Source organism: Schistocerca nitens, chromosome 6, assembly GCF_023898315.1.
Source record: "Schistocerca nitens isolate TAMUIC-IGC-003100 chromosome 6, iqSchNite1.1, whole genome shotgun sequence".
Classification (NCBI taxonomy): domain Eukaryota; kingdom Metazoa; phylum Arthropoda; class Insecta; order Orthoptera; family Acrididae; genus Schistocerca; species Schistocerca nitens.
In genome coordinates, this window is record NC_064619.1 from 35,046,100 (window position 1) to 35,069,573 (window position 23,474).

Here is a 23,474-nt window from a genome sequence, read left to right on the forward strand (position 1 = left end):
TAGACGACACTGCGAACACCTCGTGGTTTATGCAAGATGGTGCCCGGCCACATCGCATGGCCGAAGTCTTTAATTTCCTGAATGAATATTTCGATGATCGTGTGATTGCTTTGGGCTATCCGAAACATACAGGAGGCGGCGTGGATTGGCCTCCCTATTCGCCAGACATGAACCCCTGTGACTTCTTTCTGTGGGGACACGTGAAAGACCAGGTGTACCGCCAGAATCCAGAAACAATTGAACAGCTGAAGCAGTACATCTCATCTGCATGTGAAGCCATTCCGCCAGACACGTTGTCAAAGGTTTCGGGTGTTTTCATTCAGAGACTACGCCATATTATTGCTACGCATGGTGGATATGTGGAAAATATCGTACTATAGAGTTTCCCAGACCGCAGCGCCATCTGTTGTTGAAAATTGTAACTACTGTAATTTCGAAAGTTTGTCTGCCTGAAAATGTAATGTTGTCCCAAGCATATTGCAACAAACGGTGTATTTCTATCGCTGCTCGTTTAGTTTGTATTGCCGTTTCAAATATACCGGTCATTTTTGAAACACCCTGTATATGAAATATCGATCGTTAAGATCGACCAAAGTGTTCAGTTTTTAGCATTCAGGTCTATGTTACAAAACTTGTTAATTTCCCTTTAACAGTAAATCCTAAACTATTACAGATATGATCAATATTCAAGTTTTATTGGGATCACCATGAAAATTTATGAAGGATCGTACATTAAAATTACTGTGGCTTGATTTCCTGCACTACCACAGAATTAAATAGTTTTCATAAGTGTTTCCCTTTATGGCCGATCTTAGGTCCGCCATATTTAACACTGTTACGTCTCACAAAAGCCTTCTACTGGGTTTCCCTATGACGTAGGTTCTCGTCTGTGTCACCCGCACACTACAGGGCTTAGGCCTCAATAGACAATAGACGCTTGTGGGTTTCCCCATCTCGTGGTGAACCTGAGACCTTTGTGCCATGCGATCCTGGACGACAGCGTTCGTTTCACAATTCCTGCAGGCTGACTTTTTCGGTCATATATTTAAATCAGAGCGCAATACTCGTTAACTCACATGCTAAATGTTGCAGATCAAGTACAAGCACAAGCAGTAGATCAATAAAAAGACAAGAAGGTCCAGCAATTGCAAGAAGGGTCAAGGAGTGGTGTCACGTGTGGAGGCCACACGAAAGCTTTGAGTGGCACTGTAAAAGACCAAAATTCAGTAATTTAGAATGCACGAAAAGAGGGGAGCTATACATCCCACGGATTTCTTGCGAGCATTATGAAGAAATATACACTACTGGCCATTAAAATTGCTACACCAAGAAGAAATGCAGATGATAAATGGGTATTCATTGGACAAATATATTATACTAGAACTGACATGTGATTACATTTTCACGCAGTTTGGGTCCATAGGTCCTGAGAAATCGGTACCCAGAACAACCACCTCTGGCCGTAATAACGGCCTTGATACGCCTGAGCATTGAGTCAAACAGAGCTTGGATGGCATGTACAGCTGCCCATGCAGCTTCAACACGATACCACTGTTCATCAAGGGTAGTGACTGGCGTATTGTGACGAGCCAGTTGCTAGGCCTCCATTGACCAGAGTTTTTCAGATTGGGGAGAGATATGGAGAATGTGCTGGTCAGGACAGCAGTCGAACATTTTCTGTATCCAGAAAGGCCCGTACGGGACCTGCAACATGCGGTCGTGCACTATCCTGTTGAAATGTAGGGTTTCGCAGGGATCGAATGAAGGGTAGAACCACGGGTCGTAACACATCTGAAATGTAACGTCCGCTGTTCAGAGTGCAGTCAATGCGAACAAGAGGTGACCGAGACGTGTAACCAATGGAACCCCATACCATCACGAAGGGTGATACGCCAGTATAGCGATGACGAATACACGCTTCCGATGTGCGTTCACCGCGATGTCGCCAAACACGGATGCGACCATCATCATGCCGTAAACAGAACCTGGATTCATCCGAAAAAATGACGTTTTGACATTCGTTCACCCAGGTTCGTCGTTGAGTACACCATCGCATTCGGTCCTGTCTGTGATGCAACGTCAAGGGTAACCGCAGCCATGGTCTCCGAGCTGATAGTCCATGCTGCTTCAAACGTCGTCGAACTGTTCGTGCAGATGGTTGTTGTCTTGCAAACGTCCCCATCTGTTGAATCAGCGATCGAGACGTGGCTGCACGATCCGTTACAGCCACGCGGATAAGATACCTGTCATCTCGACTGCTAGTGATTCGAGGCCGTTGGGATCCAGCACGGCGTTCCGTATTACCCTCCTGACCCCACCGATTCCATATTCTGCCTACAGTCATTGGATCTCGACCAACGCGAGCAGCAATATCGCGATACGATAAACCGCAATCGTGATAGGCTACAATCCGTCCTTTATCAAAGTCGGAAACGTGATGGTACGCATTTCTCCTCCTTAAACGAGGCATCAAAACAACGTTTCAACAGGCAACGCCGGTCAACTGCTGTTTGTGTATGAGAAATCGGTTGGAAACTCTCCACATGTCAGCAGGTTGCAGGTGTCACCACTGGCGCCAACCCTGTGTGAATGCTCTGAAAAGCTAATGATTTGCATATCACAGCATCTTCTTCCTGTCGGTTGATTTTCGCGTCTGTAGCACGTCATCTTCGTGGTGTAGCAATTTTAATGGCCAGTAGTGTCCCTACTCATTCGAATGAGTTGAAGCAAACAGAAACAGCTTGTGTTCTAATAAAGCAAGATATCCGGCAATTGGAGTACAAAGTACAAAATAAATGTCAAACATTCGAGGAGTTTGTCCAGAAGTTTAACAGAAGTATTCGTTTTTTAAAGTCTGTATCGCCATTAGACTGTTGTTTATGTACAGTGTTACATTTGCACTTACACTATCATGATTTCGGCTTCAAAGTGCCATTATCAAGTGTTTTCTGAAAGTAAGTTAGACAATAATAGTGAAATACGTAACAAGTGATATAACCGTATAACAATCCATATTTGTAATGCTTACTTACAAGTTTTATAAATTGCCTAAGATGGCATACTGTCGTATTAAAATACACTATTAGACACATTGTCTAAGAGTCGTTATTTCTGGCAGAGCCTACAGCTTTGTTTCATTACTGAGTACACCATCTTGACCGAATGACAGTTGGCTAAGTGTCAAATTGTCTTGGTCAAAGACATTCCTGTTACAAGCAGTTGACCTTTTTTAGTCTTTGGACTGAGTGTCCGGTAGGATAGGAAAGGTTAGAAGCAGTTTATTTTCCTTGGTCATTGTTACATCTTTGCAGTAGCTGTTTATCTTAGTATACAATGAAGTTGCCTGCTGATAAACAAACAGTAACAAACCTCTCCATAATATTCGCTGCATCCATAAATATAAAAGTCCAGCTAATCATTGATGTTGTTTAAAGTACCTTTTAGTAGGTACATACACAACTTTGTACGTGAAATTAACACACGGCCAACTCTAAGTTGTGTGATTTTCCTCAATTCAGAATTAATACAATGCAGTGCAGTTACCTATTCTTTTCACTCATTAATTAACCAGTGAGGTTTGAAGCGATATTTATGACGTATGTTTCATCAGGCTTGTAAATCCTGTTATATGTGTTGGAACATTACTTAGGAATAAGTGCAAATAACACAGATATATGAAACATGTCATGTACATAAAAGCATTTAAGCAAATAAAAGAATCAAAAGTTTCATGTTAAACAGCACATTTAAATTTAACATAATATAAAGAGTAGGGATATCCTAGTATTTGTTAGTGGTTGATGAGATACAATTACAAACTTTGATTTGACTGAAGCTACCAACCTCACTCTCAGTAGCTTGAGGAGTTGCAGTGTGTTTCGCAGCAGTAAGTTGTGGAGAGCTCTTCAGAGTAGGAGGAGGAGGCGATAAGAGCAAAGTACCAATCTTCTGGTGCAATAAAAGAAATGTTGAAAGTATGGGAATCGGTTGCATCGTACAATAAAAATCAACACCTCAATAAAACAGTGGCTACGCACGATAGAAATGCATTTGACGATAATGCTGTGTCACATTTTCGCCAAGTGTTGAAGCGTCAGCAGAAACAAATTACTATAAACATCTTCTTAGTTTAAAAATAATTAGTTACGCATCGTGAATAATAAAGTACATAATACTGTACGTATAATAACATGAATATGATAAAACTTCTAGTACTTTTTCTGCCTGGAACGCATTACCGTATTTAGAACTAATTCATATCGGATAATTTTTTTCGCTTGGCGAGTGTTTCGCACTACGAGTAAGATTCTGAAACAAATTATATTCGCTATGCGAGGTACCACTGTATATTGTGACAGAAGGTGGTAGGAGAGAAGACAGTAACAGTGCTATTGTGTTGGTTGTTATGAAAGTGGAGAAGTTAGTATGAAAAGTACAGAGGATCTTGTAGATGTAAGCACAGTGTAAGACGATATAAGTGAAAGGCGAAGCATGTAGAAGGGTATGGTTCCGAGGTAGAAGAAGATTTCAGTAAAGAAGAAGTAGAGAAGAAAGAAGACGAAGGGAAGGAAGAGGAGCAAGAAGACTAAATGGAAAAAGAGAAGAAACTATAGGAGGAGGAGGAGAAGCAATGGGGCACAATAAAGCAGGAGGTGCAGTTGCAAATTTACTCAGTGTGGGCGTACATCTGAAAAGGTAGCATTTTATGGAAGTACGACAGACTAAGACAATTTATACTTACGAACTGAGAGTGAAAAGGAGTCTTACTAGCAAGCACAAAAACTATTTTGTTAGCCTTGCTGGAAAAGAGAGAAGGTGAACGCATTACAAAATGGTTCAAATGGTTCTGAGCACTATGGGACTTAACATCTGAGGTCATCAGTCGCCTAGAACTTAGAACTACTTAAACCTAACTAACCTAAGGACAGCACACACATCCATGCCCGAGGCAGGATTCGAACCTGCGACCATAGCAGTCGCGCAAGAAAATGGTTCAAATGGCTCTGAGCACTATGGGACTTAACTTCTGAGGTCATCAGTCCCCTAGAACTTAGAACTACTTAAACCTAACTAACCTAAGGACATCACACACATCCATGCCCGAGGCAGGATTCGAACCTGCGACCGTAGCAGTCTCGCGGTTCCAGACTGTAGCGCAGTTCCGGAGTGAAGCGCCTAGAACCGCTCGGCCACCCCGGCCGGCTGAACGCATTACTGACAAGACAGAGAATCACTATACGAACCGCGATAACGAACTAAGAAGCCACAGGATTTTTTAAGAGAAGATGCTAAGGAGAAAGGAATTTACAGCAATATTTTATTTGTTTCTATTCCATATTTTCGTCTGCTGATTCATCGTATCAATGCTCAAATACGAGAAAGACGTGTCCAGTAGGATTGGAGCCTACTTTGCATTTACTATTGTCGACTCAGCGTTCCTCACTACCAATTGTTGAACGTGATAGTCCAGTGGTCGTCAAACTCTTCTGCTCAAGGGCCAAAACACACAATACGAGGTGGCACCTCGAGCCGCAGATTTCCATGTCTTTTTATAAACTGGCAAACCACGTAAATGGTGTGTTATGAACCTCCAACAGACTAGCTATAGTAAGGAAACGAGAGGTTTATGAATCACTTTCTAGCACTTATCGTTAATGTCGATACCATTCGGACCACTACGTGTAGAATGTTCTCTGTTTCAGATTGTTACCACCCTCAATGACCCATAAATTGTAGCACTGTAATTGCCCGACGAAATGTTGCTGCGTTGTCTTTGTGAACAGATGGTTAATAACAGCAAATTGACTTATACTTAAATGTATTATGTAACATGAGACACGATCACAACTGTTTTCTGCATGTTTTGAGACATTTTTCTTCAACTCACTTGACTGAAGTACAACAGCCTTAATTTTATTTCATACTGTATGAGGTACCTGGCATTGGTTATTCCAATCTTATGTTATTCTGTCTCTTCCTTTCCTTACTTTCTGTCGTCCATCTCGAATTTCCCCTCACTCACCACCTCGTCACCCCTTTATCTGTCCACTCCCCCTGTATGTATCCATGACCTTCTCCCTCCACATTGCTATCCCCCGCCCCAATAACATGTTGCCTTTGCTTACCCCACAATATTTCTTTACAGATTGAAAATAGTATGTGTACAAGTGTGGTTGAAATCGATCCGAGGGTTTAGGAGAAGTGGAGCATAAACACACATACACACACAAAAACACACACACACATTTTAAGAGCTAATGACAAATTATTTCTTTTAACAAATATGTACCACATATGACCGTCTCTATAATGCGTATTCATGAATCCAACGCATTTTCATTTAAGACTGATACAATAGCAGATAACTGGTACGAGGCATTTGTTGTCAGCACTGAGAAACAAACAGGACATTTCCATTATTACGTCCCCTCCCACCGCAACGACAAACCTATCTGCCCCTGTACCAAGTGGCACCTGTAAAGGTGATAGAACGACTTTACGCGCTGCTACTTACAATTCTTCCAGTATATTTTTATTTGACGAAGGAGACAAGTACAACCGACAGCTGCAAACCACTTATTCTTTACTGGATTTGGATATATATCATTTATCGTTCTTCAGAAAGTGTAAACATTAGCACCTGTTAAAATGAAATAGTACTTTCGGAAACAAACCACTCGCAACTGTTGGATGTATGTGACTCCTCCGCAAAATAACATTGCTGTGCTGTTGCTGACAACAATAAGCCATGTTTATGACACTGAAATTCTCCAATACAGGGAAAAAGATTTTTAAATATCCGTCCGCCGGTTTGACAACTGTTAGATAATAAGGGATACATACGAGTAGTTGTGTCACGTTGTCAACAATTACATTTTTAGTCAGTCTTCATTGGAGTCGAGTGTTGATACCGACTGGAATAATCGTTGTGATAGCAAGAGTCAATGATGACATGTGCCACTCACAGACTTTCACAGAATGACTGTCACCATGTTTACGAGTGCTGAAAACTGCATAAAATGCTGCTGATCAAATTTCAATAAACTGGAAAAAAGCATACAGTGCATCTGACTAATTCATTCCAGTTTAATTATCGCTGTGAAAATAAAATTCACATGACTTGCATAATCTTACAATATTCATGTAGCTAGGCAGCAGCATATGAAGGGTGAAGGGAAGGAACGGAATTTTGAGCCACTATCAAAAACAAATCTGGGATTAGTGTATCTTGTTGTTCCTGAAATTTATTTTAAAGTACTTTCATGCAAGATGAGATAGACGTATTATTAAAATATTATATTACATTATTCAAATGGCCACAAAAACTATATTATAACTGCATTAATCTCAAAATTTCAAAAAATTTAGAAATAAATAAGAAATTTTAAAAATAAGAAAAGGACAGATGCACTGCTCATGCAACAGGCTATATAAGAAAGTTACAGGTCTCTTATTGAATCTGGTTTTTATTAATTATAATTGCAAAACAAATATATATACAAATATATAATTTTCCATTAATGTGACTTGTGATGTTGAACTTTTCTTGGCTATGTCGTCTATATCTGCGTCGTTTGGGATGCATGCAATCTTCGTTGCGTCTTTTAAATGAGTGGACAACCGATTACGATATTTATTTTTCAGGTACTTCATTTTTGAAAATGAGGCTTCACAAAGGTAAGTTGAAGGAAATAGTGTTAAAATGGGCTGTGCACAATCTCGTAAATTTTTATAATTGTTAGGCTCACATTTCCAAAATTCACTGTACCGTTGTGTTTCACGATGTTCTATAAACAGAGCTTTAAGCTGTGTGTCATGCTGAAGTTCGATTATTTCATTTAGCAAATTAGTTTTAGGAAATCCTGATTGGCAGAATAATTTGAGATCATCATGTCCAACATACCAAGGATTCTCTACGGGAACGAAACAGCTTCGAATATTTATAACATCTGCAAATCTGTTTTTTTATTTCTTCCAAATAGGTTTCCAAATATTCTTTCATGTTTTGGTAAATAGTTTCGGCCTGATCGGAGCACAGCAACAGTTGGAAAATTAGACAGATCTTTTACTTTGAGTTCATTTGTATATAATTGCAATTTGGCTTCAAATGCAAATATTTTGTTAGTTATTTGCCCAATTATCTTGTTTGGTCCCTGTAATTCCAAGTTAAGTGTGTTGAATTTTTGTGTAATATCAGTCAAAATAACTGTAAGTGTCCACCATTCATCATCAAGTCCAGGATAATTTTTGCCTCTTTGTTGCAAGAATAAAATAATTTCAGATTTCAAATTGACAAACCGTTCCAGCACTTTTCCTTTGCTTAGCCATCTGACAGCAGTATCTAAGAGGATATTCCTGTAACAAGCTTGCAATTCCTGCAGAAGTTCTTTAAATTTTCGGTGATTAAGTTCACGGGCACGAATGAAATTTATAACGCTTATAACCGTTTGCATAACATTCTTCAATTTGGTATTTGAAATTTGACATGCCAAACTTTCTTGATACAGTAAGCAGTGAATGGAGAGTAAATTCGGCAAATTCCATTCCTTCTTAATCAGTGCCATCAAACCATTGTTGATGCCCGTTATTGACGGACAACCATCTGTACATACTGATATTAATTTGCTCATAGATAAGTCATTTTCTTTACAAATTCTTTAATTGCATGCAGAAAGTCACATCCTTTTCTGTGACCTTTCATGGTTATGATTGCTAAAAAATCTTCCTCTATTACCCCATCATTTGTGCAGTAAAGCACAAATAATGAAAACTGAGCCTTCGAAGCTGAATCTGTATTGGAATCACATGCAAGACTGAAGTATTTGCATAGTTTGACTTTATTAATTACTGCCTCAAACATATATTTTGAAATATCTTCTATACGACGTCGACAGGGAGATTCTGAAAGTGTGAGCTTGTTTATTTCAACTGATATTTGTTTACTGTTGGAGAAATTTTGAAACAAAGTTTCAGAAACAGTCATCATACATTGCTTCACTAATTCAGCATCAGTGAAAGCTTTCATATTTTTTGCCAGAATATTACAGCCTCACTTTGCTCAACTGTTGCTAACATAATGTTTTGTTGTCGACGAATGGTAGATTTTAGATGAGCAAAATGGTTCAAATGGCTCTGAGGACAATGGGACTTAACTTCTGAGGTCATCAGTCACCTAGAACTTAGAACGACTTAAACCTAACTAATCTAAGGACATCACACACATCCATGCCCGAGGCAGGATTCGAACCTGCGACCGTAGCAGTCGCGCGGTTCCAGACTGTAGCGCCTAGAACCGCTCGGCCACATCGGCCGGCTTAGATGAGCAATTTTTTTCCTTTCTTTCATACGAATTCAAAGGAAAAGCTACTGTAAATGAATTGTGCTTACTTGTGTAGTGGCGAAATAAATTGTATCTCTTCAGTCCGACAGCCAACAATCGTATCCCGGCATATTAAGCAAGTAGCAGTACCTTCTTTGTGTCCACTTATAAAGCAAAACTCTTCTTCTCATATTTCTTAGAAACTTCTTTTCTCTTCACATATCTTCCTCTTAGTCACTGTTCTTGTGGGTACATCAGACATTATTTATTCCACTATTAATTATATCACCAAATATGAGCACAAATACACTCAATACGCGACGAACGCTCAGGGGCACCGAAACTTAGTTCACAACTGACACACTGACAAGACAAAGCTAACAATGAGACGGCTGCGGGACAAGCCCGCCGCCGACAAATAGGCGACCGTGGGCACGCGGCGCGTTTGTTGCACGGCTCACATTGTTGGCTAGCAGGCCGCTCACGCCTTTAGCGCTGCGGAAGACCGGCGAGTGGCGCGTTAAATGAAAGTGGTGGATGGTTTTCAGTTACCTAATTACTTCCCTGACTTTAATCACAATTCCACGAAGTTTCCGTAAACAAAACACAGCTACGCTAGAAAAATAGATAACTAGTGCTACCCGTGCGAAGCCGAGGAGGGTCGCGGGCGCACGAAAACATGACCTGGGCCGCATGCTGCCCGCCGACCGCAGTTTGACGACCACTGTAATAGACAGTTATGTTGACTCAAATAATGGTGGTTTATCTGTTCGAATTGATGCTGTCATATGCAGCAACCGACTGTCATAGTATGAAAAAAGTGTGGCGAACTGATCTCGTGCTCCGCAGCGAGCAAACGTGTCAATTGAAGCTAGATCAACACAGAGTGTTTACAAACACGAGAAGTGGGCGACGAACCGACAGAGTGGGCAGAGCACTGCTTCCACACGACTGCCTGAATGAATGCAGTGTGAATTGGGATATGAACGAGGATTATCTCGTATTGCTTTAAATAATGATTAATGTAATTAACTTCTGTAACAGATAGAATTTTTCATTAAGGTACTTATTGTTAGACTTTATGAAAAGTTCAGGTGCATTTGTGACACATATTTTGGTCTTTTCTTTAAGTCATAAGTATTCTGACTGTTTTGATGCGGCCTCCTGTGCCAACCTTTTTATCTCAGAGTTGTAACTGCAAAATACGTCCTCAATTATTTGCTCGTTCTATTCCAGTCTCTGTCTTTCGCTACAGTTTTTTTCCCTCTACAGCTCCCTCTAGTTACTCCCTAATGTCTTAACAGATGTCCTAACATCTGTCTCCTCTTGTTAGTGTTTTCCATACATTCCTTTCCCCTCCGATTCTGCGAACCTCCTCATTCCATACCTTATCATTCCACCTAATTTTCAACATTCCTATGTGGCGCCACACCTCAAATGCTTCGATTCTCTTCTGTTCCAGTTTTCCCACACTCCTTGCATCAGTACCATACAATGTTGTGCCTCAGACACTCATTTTCAGAAATTTCTCCCTCAAATTGAGGCGTATGTCTGATTCTACTAGACTTCTCTTGGAAAAGTGCTAGTGTACTTTTATGTCCTCCTTGCTCCGTCCGTCATTGGTTATTTTATTGCCTAGGTAGCAGAATTCCTTAACTTCGTCTACTTTGTGATCCCCAGTTCCGATGTTAAGCTTCTCACTATTCTCATTTCACCTACCTCTCATTACTTTCTTCCTTCTTTGACTTACTCTCAAACATTATTCTGTTAATTCCATGTAGTAGAACATATAATTCTTCTTCACTTTCACAGGGAATGGCAATGTCATCAGCAAGTTCAATTATTGTCATCTTTTTACCTTGAATCTTAAAACCACTCTTGAACCTTTATTTTCGTCATTGCTTTTACGATGTGTAGATTGAACAGTAGGAATGAAAGAGTACATCCCTGTGTTACATCGTTTTTAATCCGAGCATTTTGTTCTTGGTCTTCCGGTCCGGTGTTCCCGCTTGGTTCTTAAACATATTGTTTATTATCCGTCTTTTCCTATAGGTCACTCCTATTTCTCTTAGAATTTCAAACATCTTGCACCGTTTGACATCGCCGTAAGCTCTTTCGAAGTCGATATATCCTCTTCAAGTATCTTGATTTTTCTTCGGTCTGGCTTCCATACTGCGAGATGAATTAGACAGATCACTGAAAGGCCTAAGTCGAAACAAGGCAGCAGTAGTAGACGAGATTCGGTTAGAATGATTGGTAGTCTTGGGAGAGCCAGCCATGACAAAACTCTTCCATTGGGTGTGCAAGATTATGAGACAGGCGAAATACCACCAGACTTCAAAAAGAAAATAAAAATTCCAATTATAGAAAAGGCAGGTGCTGACAGGAGTCAATATTACCGAACTATCAGTTTAATAAGCATTGACTGCAAAATATTAATACGAAATCAGTACAGAAGAATGGAAAAACTAGTAGAAGCCGACTTCGAAGAAGATCAATTTGGGTTCCGGAGAGATGTACGAATACAAGGCAATACTGACCCAACGACTTCGGTTAGAAGACAAGTTAAGGAAAGGAAAAGCTACGTTTATAGCATTTCTAGACTTAGAGGAAGCTTCTGACAGTCCTGACTGGAATACTCTGAAACTTTGAAGGTAGTGGTGGTAAAATACAGGGAGCGAAAGGCTGTTTACAATGTGTACAGAAACCAAACGGCAGTTATAAAAGTCGAGGGGCACGAAAGGCAAGCAATGGTTGAGAACGGAGTGAGGCATGGTTGTAGCCTGTCTCCGATATTATTCAATCTCTACGTTGACCAAGCAGTAAAGGAAACATAAAGAAAATTCGAAGTGGGAAGTAAAGTTCAGGAAGAAGAAATAAAACCTTTGAGGTTTTGCCGATGACAGTGTAATTCTGTCAGAGACAGCAAAGGACTTGGAAGAGCAGTTGAACAGAATGCATAGCATCTTGAAATGAGGATATAAGATGAACATCAACAAAAGCAAAACGAGGGTAATGGAATGTAGTAAAATTAAAACAGGTGATGCTGACGGAATTAAATTAAGAACCTGTTAAAAAAAGTTTGTGAGTATAGACGTAAACTAAAGGAAATTAAGAAACGATACACTTAAAGTAGTAGGTGAGTATTTGGGCAGCAAAATAACTGATGATGGCCGAAGTAGAGAGGTTAGAAAATAGAGACTGGCAATATGAAGAAAAGCGTGTCTGAAGAAGAGAAATTTGTTAATATCGAGTATAGATTTATGTTTCAGGAAATCTTTTCTGACGGTATTTGTTGGGACTGCACTCATGTATTCAAACTAAGCGTGGGCGATAAACGGTTTAGAAAAGAAAAGAGTAGAAGCTTTTGAAATGTGGTGCTACAGAAGAATGCTGAAGATTATCTGTGTATGGCACGTACTGAACATAACGGGGGAGAAAAGAAGTTTGTGCCACAACCTGGCTAGAAGACGGTATCGATTGATCAAGAGTTCACCAATTTAGTACAAGAGGGAAGTGCGGTGAGTCTTTGGACTGAAGACTACAACACCAAATTGCTTCCATTACCAACCACTGCCAATAGTAAAGTGAGAAGTGCCTCCCTGGTGCCTTTAACTTTCCTAAAGCCTAACTGATCATCCTCTAATAGGTCCTCAATTTTCTTCTCCATTCTTCTGTATACTGTTCTTGTCAGCAATTTGGATGCATGAGCTGTTTTGCTGATTGTACCATAATTCTCCTACTTGTCGGCTCTTGCTATCTAACGAATTGTGTGGATGATATTTTTCTGAACGTCAGATTGTATATCGATAGTTCCTACCTTCTAAGCACCAACGTGAACAGTCGTTTTGTTCCACTTCCCCACTGATTTTAGGAATTCCGATGGAATGTCATCTATCCATTCTGCCTTATTCGATCTTAATTCGTCCAAAACTCTTTTACATTCTAATATAGAGCCCCTATCTATTCACTCTCGACCTCTTTTTTCTTCTGCCATGTCAACGGAGTCCTCTCCCTCATAGAGGCGTTCAATATACTCTTTCCACCTGAACCCCCCCCCCTCTGAATTTGCACTACTGGCCATTGAAATTGCTACACCAAGAAGAAATGCAAATGATTATCGGGTATTCATTGAACAAATATATTATACTAGAACTGACATGTGATTACATTTTCACGCAATTTGGGTGCATAGATCCTGAGAAATTAGTACCCAGAACAACCACCTCTGGCCGTAATAACGGCCTTGATACGCCTGAGCATTGAGTGAAACAGAACTTGGATGGCGTGTACAGGTACAGCTGCCCATGCAGCTTCAACACGATACTACAGTTCATCAAGAGTAGTGACTGGCGTATTGTGACGAGCCAGTTGCTCGGCCACCATTAACCAGACGCTTTCAATTGGTGAGAGATCTGGAGAATGCGCTGGCCAGGGCAGCAGTTGAACATTTTCTGTATCCAGAAAGGCCCGTACAGGACATTCAACATGCGGTCGTGCATTACCCTGCTGAAATGTAGGGCTTGGCAGTGATCGAACGAAGGGTGGAGCCACGGGTCGTAAAACATCTGAAATGTAACGTCCACTGTTCAAAGTACCGTCAATGCGAACAAGAGGTGACCGAGACGTGTAACCAGTGGCACCCCATACCATCACGAAGGGTGATACGCCAGTATGGGGATGACGAATACACGCTTCCAATTTGCGTTCACCGCGATGTCGCCAAACACGGATGCGACCATTATGATCCTGGAAACAGAACCTAGATTCATCCGAAAAAATGACGTTTTGCCATTCGTGCACCCAGGTTCGTCATTGAGTACATCATCGCAGGCGCTCCTGTCTGTGATGCAGCGTCAATGGTAACCGCAGCCATGGTCTCCGAGCTGATAGTCCATGCTGCTCCAAACGTTATCGAACTGTTCGTACAGATGGTTGTTGTCTTGCAAACGTCCCTATCTGTTGACTCAGGGATCGAGACGTGGCTGCACGATCCATTACAGCCATGCAGATAAGATGCCTATCATGCCGACTCCTAGTGATACGAGGCCGTTGGGATCCAGCACGGCGTTCCGTATTACCCTCCTGAACCCGCCGATTCCATATTCTGCTAACAGCCATTGGATCTCGACCAACGCGAGCAGCAATGTCGCGATACGATAAACTGCAATCGCGATAGGCTACAATCCGACCTTTATCAAAGTCTGAAACGTGATGGTACGCATTTCTGCTCCTTACACGAGGCATCACAACAACGTTTCACCAGAAAACGCCGGTCAACTGCTGTTTGTGTATGAGAAATCGGTTGGAAACTTTCCTCATGCCAGCACGTTGTAGGTTTCGCCACCGGCGCCAACCTTGTGTGAATGCTCTGAAAAGCTAATCATTTGCATATCACAGCATCTTCTTCCTGTCGGTTAAATTTCGCGCCTGTAGCACGTCTTCTTCGTGGTGTAGCAGTTTTAATGGCCAGTAGTGTAACAGTGGAATCCCATTGCGTTCTTAATGATACCGCCTCTGCTTTTAATTTCATTGAAAGCTGTTTTGATTTTTCTATCTCTGAATAAGTCCTTCCGAAGATTATATGTTTTTCGACTTCATCACATTTTCCATGCAGCAAATTCACCTTACCGTCCCTGCACTTCCTATTTGTTTCATTCCTAAGTAACTTATATTTAAAAATTATTCCATTCTACTGTGGCAGGGTGCTGCAGTTTCGAATTTGTCGAGAATAATATCACCGTTGGTTGCGAAATTATTTAAGTTTAGTGATGCGTTTCAACCTTTTGAGATAGATTTTTCAGAGACGTTCATTCCTCTTCAGCTGAACTGCTTACTGAGATATTAATTATCGCAGTATCTGAAGCCTGAGAGAAGTTCAAGCGTATCTCTCCATTCCTTAGTACGTCCGTATCCCACTTATCTGCGCACTTATTCTTCCTGACTAGCGTCTTGAACTTCAGCCTACTCTGCATCAGCTCTAAATTGTCGTCTGTGTCTATACCTGCTCCTGGGTAAGCCTTACAATCCAGTACTTGATTTCGGAATCTGTGTCTGACCGTGATGTAATCTAACTGAAATCTCTAGCTGAAATTTATTGCAGAACTCAGTAACTTTTCTCCTCTCTCATTCCTTCTACCAAGTCCATATTCTTTTGTAACTCTTTCTTCTACTCCTTCCCCTACAAACGAGTTCCAATCCTTCATGACCATTAGTATTTCATCTGCATGTACGCATCGAATTATCTGTTCAGTGTCCTCATATATTTTATGTATCTCTTCATCTTCTGCTTGTGACGCTGACATATGTGCCTAAACTATTGCTGTATTTTAGATTAGATTCAGTTTTCGTTCTATATATCCAATAAATGAGTGATTCTCGTGGGTGAGGAACAAGGCAGCAAGTATAACATAAAAAACATAAAACATTTGAATATAATAATTACTTACCCTGATCATTTGTCAGAAGATAGTCGAAATAGGTTAATACAATGCAGTAAACTGGAACAGGTAATATATACAGAATTAACACACTGTCAGAATGAAACACTGCTATGCCAAATTAATAAATTTATCATACACAAAATACCTAACCTTGATGTTGTACCCAAGTGTTGTCAAAACTGAAATCTAACAGATAATTTTACTTAAGGTGGCTTAACTGTCTCTGTTAAGATATTCACCTATGGAGCAGAAGGAGTTGTCTATCAAAAAGTCTTTCAAACTCTGTTTAAACTGTGCTTTATCTGAAACCAAGTTTGTAATGCTTGCTGGCAGTTTATTGAAAACGTGTGTTCCTGAATATTGGACCCATTTCTGGACGAAGGTAAGTGTTTTTTTAAGTCTTTCTGTAGATTGTTCTTGTTCTTAGTATTGATACTATGTATTCAGATATTGGTTGGAAATAGAGATGTTTTACTTGCAACAAATTTCATTAAGGAATAAATATACTGAGAAGCAGTGGTTAGAATTCAAAGTTGCTTTGAACAGATTTCTACATGATGTTCTTGAATTTACGCCAGAAATGATTCTTATCGCATGCTTTTGCACCATGACAACTTTTCCTCGGCTTGATGAGTTACCCCAGAATATGATCGCTTATAACTTAATAGAATTAAAGTAGTGACAGTATGCAAGTTCTTTTATATTTATGTCTCCTACATCTGACATCGTCCTCACTCCAAATACAGACTTGTTTAGGCGCTTAAACAATTTTGTGGTATTCCATTCCCAACTGAATTTATTATCGAGTTGTAATTCCAGAAATTTAACACTGTCAACCTCTAGGACCTGCATGTCTTCATATTCTATACACATGCTGGAAGAAAATCTCTTACAGGTTCACAGCTGCATATATAGGGACTTTTCAAAGTTTAATGAGAGTGAATTAGCTTTAAGCCATTTGTTAATGTCAGTGAAAATTTGATTAGTAGCTATTTCTAAATCTGTACTTGACCTGTTCTTTATTGCATAGTTTGTATCACCTGCAAACAAAACAAAATTAGCATCTGACAATGTAACAGACGAAAGGTAATTAAGGTACAAAAGGAAAAGCAATGGACCCAAGATGGAACCTTGAGGAACACCACATGTAATTAATTCCCAATCAGATGAAGACTGACTGCTTACTACGCAGGTATTTCGTAACGACACCCTTTGTTTCCTGTTAGTTAGATAAGACTCAAACCATTTCACACTGCCGGTGACACCATAATATTCTAATTTACTTAAGAGAATGGGGCGGTTCACACAGTCAAAGGCTTGTGACAGGTCACAGAAAATGCCAGTAGTCTATTACTATGTAATGAATTAAGTACCTTCTCATTGTAAGTGTAAATAGCTTTCTCTATATCAGAACCTTAAGAAATGCAAACTGTGACTTGAACATTATATTATTTCAGTCAGATGCTTAAGGAAACACTTGAACACAGATTTGTCAAATATTTTTGAGAAAGCCGATTAGCTGTCGATTCTGATGACAACTCTGTCACTAAACTATTGACAGTAACTCATTCTCCGCCCACTTTGCTATACATAACGAATCCAACTCCCATTATATTTTTATGTGCTGCTCTTGATATTACCCTATACTCATCTGACGAGAATTCCTTGTCTTCTTTTCATTTCTCTTCACTAATCCCCCCCCCCCCCCATATCTAGATTGAGACTTAGCATTTCCATTTTCAGTTTTTACTTCTATACCACGTTCAGCCTTCTGACACTCCACGCCTCAACTCGCCCTTTTCGTTGATCACTCAATCCTTTTCGTTGATCACTCAATCTTTTTCTCATGGTCATCTCCCCTTGGCAGTCCCCTCCTGGAGATCCGAATGGGGGACTAGTCCAGACTCTTTTGCCAATGGAGAGGTCATCATAACACTTTTTCAGATGCAATTCACGTGTCGTGTGGATACACTTTATGTGTCTTTAATGCAGTGGTTTCCATTGCCTTCTGCATCCTCGCGCTGTTGATCTTCGCTGATTTTTCCCACGTTAGGGACAGTTTCCCACCCCAAAGACAAGCGACTGCCATCACTTTTGTCTCACGTAATTTCTATGTGTTAATTTGACAGTACTTTATATATTGGTGATTATCTATTTTGTTTCCTACGGAAAGTTATTGCACAGCCACTTATCGATTTTTGTTCAGACAAACATAAAATGTTAAGGAATGTATCTTTTATATGAAACATTATTTGTAAATATATTACTTTCTTGTAAATTTAAGGACTGTAAGCATTATTTATAAATATATTATTTTCTCGTAAATTTAAGCACCGTAAGCATTTTAATATAGATGTGTAGCCAAAAATTAGGCCCATTGGGTGAAAATTAATACCCGTATTTTGTAATCGATGTAACATTCAATTGACAATGAGAAGAGAGAAGTTCGTTAATTCGATTTATCGTGTAATGTGACAAAGAAGTATTTTGAAGGCATGGTTAGAATGTGACGGCGCGGGATTAGCCGAGCGGTCTAAGGCGCTGCAGACATGGGCTGTGCGGCTGATCCCGGCGGAGGTTCGAGTCCTCCCTCTGGCATGGGTGTGTCCTTACACATTTGAACTTTTTTTGAGACTGTGACGTGATGATAAGGTACGGGTGGAAATACTGTGACAGGATATTGTTTTGAGAACTTGTCAGTGTAACAGAGTGTTGTTGGGGACTGTAATGGCGTTCTGGTAGAAAGAGTTGGCGTACTTTTAATCTAATCATTACAATTATTCAGAATTCTTCTATCAAAATTATTCATTTTGCACCTATTCTACACAGAGAGCATGGTGTATAGATATTTCCGCGCCAGGCAGTCGATCACTAAGGGCTTAGTTGTCTTCGATAATCTCAGGAGGTGTATCTGAAGCGAAGCATGTTGGCAAGTTGTAGGGCTAACCAACAGGACGCAAATGTACCGCTTGTTTCTCTGTGTGCAGGCCTTTTGAGCGGCACAAAGACAGACGGTAATTTCCAAGAAGCGTTTTCTATCGAACGCACGGGCTGCGAATGACATATACTGATAAGCCGAAACATTATGACCACTGCCCTCTGCCCGCCAGCTTTCGATCCTAACGAGAAACTTACGGAAACCGCACGGGTTCCCGCAAAACCCTAATGAATCAACCTTGGTGGCAAGACAGTGGCGATGAAGGACGCGGAGATGAACCTACCCCAACTGATGACTGACGGCCGAACTGACGGTGCTGCAGTCCCCATGAACAGGTGGCGTTTCCTCATGAGGAGACAAACCTCTAAAACTGATAACATACGTCGGTTAATTTAATGTTCGTAACCAGTAATGGACAGCGTCGCTCTATCATTCAATCAGCCACATTCGTTTCCATTTTCTCATGACCCCTGAGGTACCACCTTCTGTAGGTGACCGCATATTGCCGAACATGATGACCTTGCAATCATACAAAGCTGGAACTTTAACCGTAATAAAGCTTGTACTTTCACGCGTTTAAGTCGCTTGCGAGATCTGTTAGCCTCCTATTAAAACGCAATCTATGCCAGATTATAAAACTGCGACTCTCAATATAAATAGCATCCAATCAACTTTCACAATCCAAGCGTTGCAAGATTATCTTTTTGCTGCAGAAATCAATATTATTTTACTCCAAGAAGTCAAAACCTGTAAAATAAACCAAATAGGAAATTTTGAGGTCGTTATTATTAATGAAGGTTCCTGCGGCACTGCAAATACACTCATATTCAGAAAAAAAACAGAACATCTTCATCGTCTTGAGATAGTATTTCATGTTCACACGACATGTGCATTAGTATGTTCTGCAGAAATGATTAGCATTTGAAACATGCGGGCCAGGTAGTTCAGGGTCAACATCGATATCGCGGCGTAACACCATCTAACTGTAAAATGTTCCTGCAGCTCTCGATATCGCTATAAACCAAAGGTAACGGATCAGTGTGACTTGAGCAGGCGTGCAGAATATCTCGCAGACGTATGCGTGAGCCGTACCGTCAAATCAGTGAGTTTGAAAGAGGGCGCATTGCTGGTTTGAAAGAATTCAATGCATTCATCCGGGAAATTGCTGCTCGTGTGGGACAAAGTGTTTCGGCAGTGCAACGGGTGTGTGTAGAATGGTTCACGGATGGCCTAAGAGCACGATGAGATTGGTCACATTGAACCACTCAGACCACCCCATCGGAAGATCGATACGTCATCCGAATGGCATTGCAGGACAGATCTACGTCCTTCTCGGCTCTGTTGCACCGGTGAAACAGTGTAACACATCGTAATGCGAGGCGACAGTTCGTCGTCTTTTATTACGGCATGGATTAGTTGCGTGTCGTCCATTTCTCTACCTACCTTTGACGGAGGCGCCAGTGGTGTATAGAACGACGTCACTGGAAACACGAATGCTGTGTTCTCGGGCGAATTCAGGTTCTTTTTGTTTGAAAATGATGACCGCATTTTGATTCGCCGCAGAGAGGGCAAGCAGCATCACAGTGACTGCACAAGACATATAGCACCAGCTCGATGCCTTATCGGCTGCGGTGCTATTGGATACAACCACAAACCACAGTTGGTGCGTGACCAGGGCTCTGCGAGCAGTGTGATCTGCGTGAATGACATCCTGCGGCCAGTAGCCATACCCTTTCTGCACAACATCCGAGCCGCCATTTTTCAGCAAGACAATGCACGAACACATGTTGCTGCACGAACATGTGCCTTTTTGTTGTCACAGGATGTCAGCCTTTAGCCCTTGCCCGCCAGATCACCAGACCTTTTCGCCAGTCGAAAATGTGTGGGGTACAGTGAAACGACGGGTGCAGTGCTGTGACTACCACAGATACACTTTGGCACCATGAGAATGCAGCGTGTATGGCTCTACCACGGGACTCTATTCGCACCTTGTACGAGTCGATGTCATCACACGTGGACCAAGTTATCAGGGCAGACTCTGTGCCTACTAGGCAACAGGACACATGCTGAACTGAGGTGACTGTAATGCAAATCTTCTGCAGAACAACCGAATGTACATGTCCTGTGAATATGAACGTCCTATCTCTACTACTTCAAGGTGTTCTGTTTTTTTCTGAACATTGCATGGGGGATTAATTAAAAATATTAATTAATAAATGCACTAATTTTAGTAGCTGTGTGACCGGTTACGAAGTCTCGTAACCGGTTGGCCCTGACTAATATTAGCACGCAATCTGACTGCATAAAATAAAAAGTAAAAAATGACAAGGAATTTCCATTAACACAACTGATTAATTAAGTCCCCTGCAACTATAAAAGCTACGAAAGAACAAAGCACAAGTGTAACTGTTCTCTGTGTTAGGTAGTGTGACTCAGCGTACATGTATCTGGCTCGGTTCTTTCTCAACACGACAAAATATTTTAAACACCATTTACAATGAACTAATTGAAAAACCAGAAATACTATAATTGCACATAGAAACCAGAATTACAAGTCTGATAAATGAACACGAGCCAGATGCCTTGTTGACTGTACCTGTGAGCAAGAGGCATTGTCATTAAAGAAAACTACAATACCTTTTTACCTCATTATATATTGACGAACATTTTCCATTACACCAGCATCATAAATCAAAAGCCCATCTCCTCAAATACACACTGACAATTGCAACTTCTTCCATCTATACATTACACCAACCGAACAGCATCTACTCTCTCGCCCAACAGAACAACAACTGCACTCAACATCCTCTCAACAAGCACTGCCCACGGCAACCTCTGAACTACTACTGCCAGTGGAGGCGGCGGAATAATAATCTTTGGCGCAATCTCTGGCGCTGTGACTCAGTGTAGCTACCTTTCAACATGAGTGTATATTGAAGGAAGGTATTCATTCAACGATAAAGTCGCTTCTGGACAATGAAAGGGGTGTAGGTATCCAGCTGTTACATGTCAGTGTTTGCGCGCCACAAGGAATAAATAACAGAGCGCACAGAAGTCATTTCTTTAATGCGAGCTACAATTAACGAAGATAAAGCAGGGACGATAGACAGATTTCAAAGGATCGATTTTGTCGACGTATACGTCATTAGCAATATAGATTGCTTAGCAGCTGTTTTACCCATACCACCTACAATTGCCCAGAAGTTCCACAGTCTGTTGTGTTTGTACGTTTGGCAAGGTAAGATTTTTAATACTTCATCTAACACGACTAGCTTAATCCGGATTGACGGAGGCTAAGGGGTCAAGTGCGTTATGGCACAAGCAACAGCTCTTTTTCTCGAGAAAACACGTAAAACGCTTCATAACTACAATGCCGTAACAAAATGCATATTTACGCAGTTAGAACCTGCTCCCAAGCTATCTGCAATCAATGTGAGACAGATAAATGCGGAACCTGTTCATGTTCACCGATATTTCAAGAACTTAGTTATTTATAAAAAGTGCCAAATCGACATACCATGAAACTCTTGTACGCCAAATTAACTGAACAACTACCACGGAACCCAACAGAATAAAAATACCATACCGTTAATGGCTGAAGATATGGAAGAACATCAGAAAGCCGGCTCTCCAGTCCCACGTCACGGCCGCTTGATATGATGTCATTAACTACGCCATTCCTGCTAGGAAAAATTACGTAAAATCAGTTTAATGCCAAGTCCCTTACGTCCGCAAAGCTAACTCGTTTACTTCCATCCACTCATGTTTGTGTACACAGAAAGTGGCAACTATCACTAGATTGGTTCAAATGGCTCTGAGCACTATGGGACTCAACTGCTGAGGTCATTAGTCCCCTAGAACTTAGAACTAGTTAAACCTAACTAACCTAAGGACATCACAAACATCCATGCCCGAGGCAGGATTCGAACCCGCGACCGTAGCGGTCTTGCGGTTCCAGACTGCATCGCCTTTAACCGCACGGCCACTTCGGCCGGCTAACTATCACTAGAACCACCTAATCGAAGGCAGATATAAATTATATTATAAAACCTGACTGATACTGGTATCCCAACGCAAAAACTAACAGCATCACATGGCTGTCGGGACAATATGTTTACTACACGGTATCAGAAGAAGATGTTACATTGATAGATTTTTTCCAGTTCTGCACTGCCGAGCACTTTCGTTTGTCATCATAAACTAAATACAAAGAGAGAATTCAAAACTATCTGAGAGGTTCATTACATATTTAGTAAATATCGAGCTCCACGAGAGACATAATTCCATTTCAATATCGGATTAATTATATCTGAGTCATACTTGTTTGTTATGTCCATGTTGTTATGTTAGCTTTAGAAGATAAATTTTATTTATTTGACTTGACAACTTTTATTATCTCTCCATGCAATGTGAATCTATGTAACTGTAACTTATTCAGGTGAAGTTACCCTTCGTCGGAATCGAAAGCAGGTCAATGCAAGAAAACTTGTGAATCGGCTGGCTATTTCTATCATTCATTAAAACTTGAATGCGCTCAACCAGGTTCAAGATTGTAAAAAAAAAAAGATAAAATGGAGACCTTCCCGTTTCATCCCGTAGGGTCAAATTATGAGGGCAGTATCATAAGGGCAAGCACCGTCAACCACTGTGACTCCAGAGAAATACCGCCTTTCAGTTCCATATTCGCTTTAGGAAAACAGAGTGATTTAGCCTTTTATTTCTTCCGTTGATTTGTATATAGCTAAAGGTTTCACACTGGCTTTAGAACTTA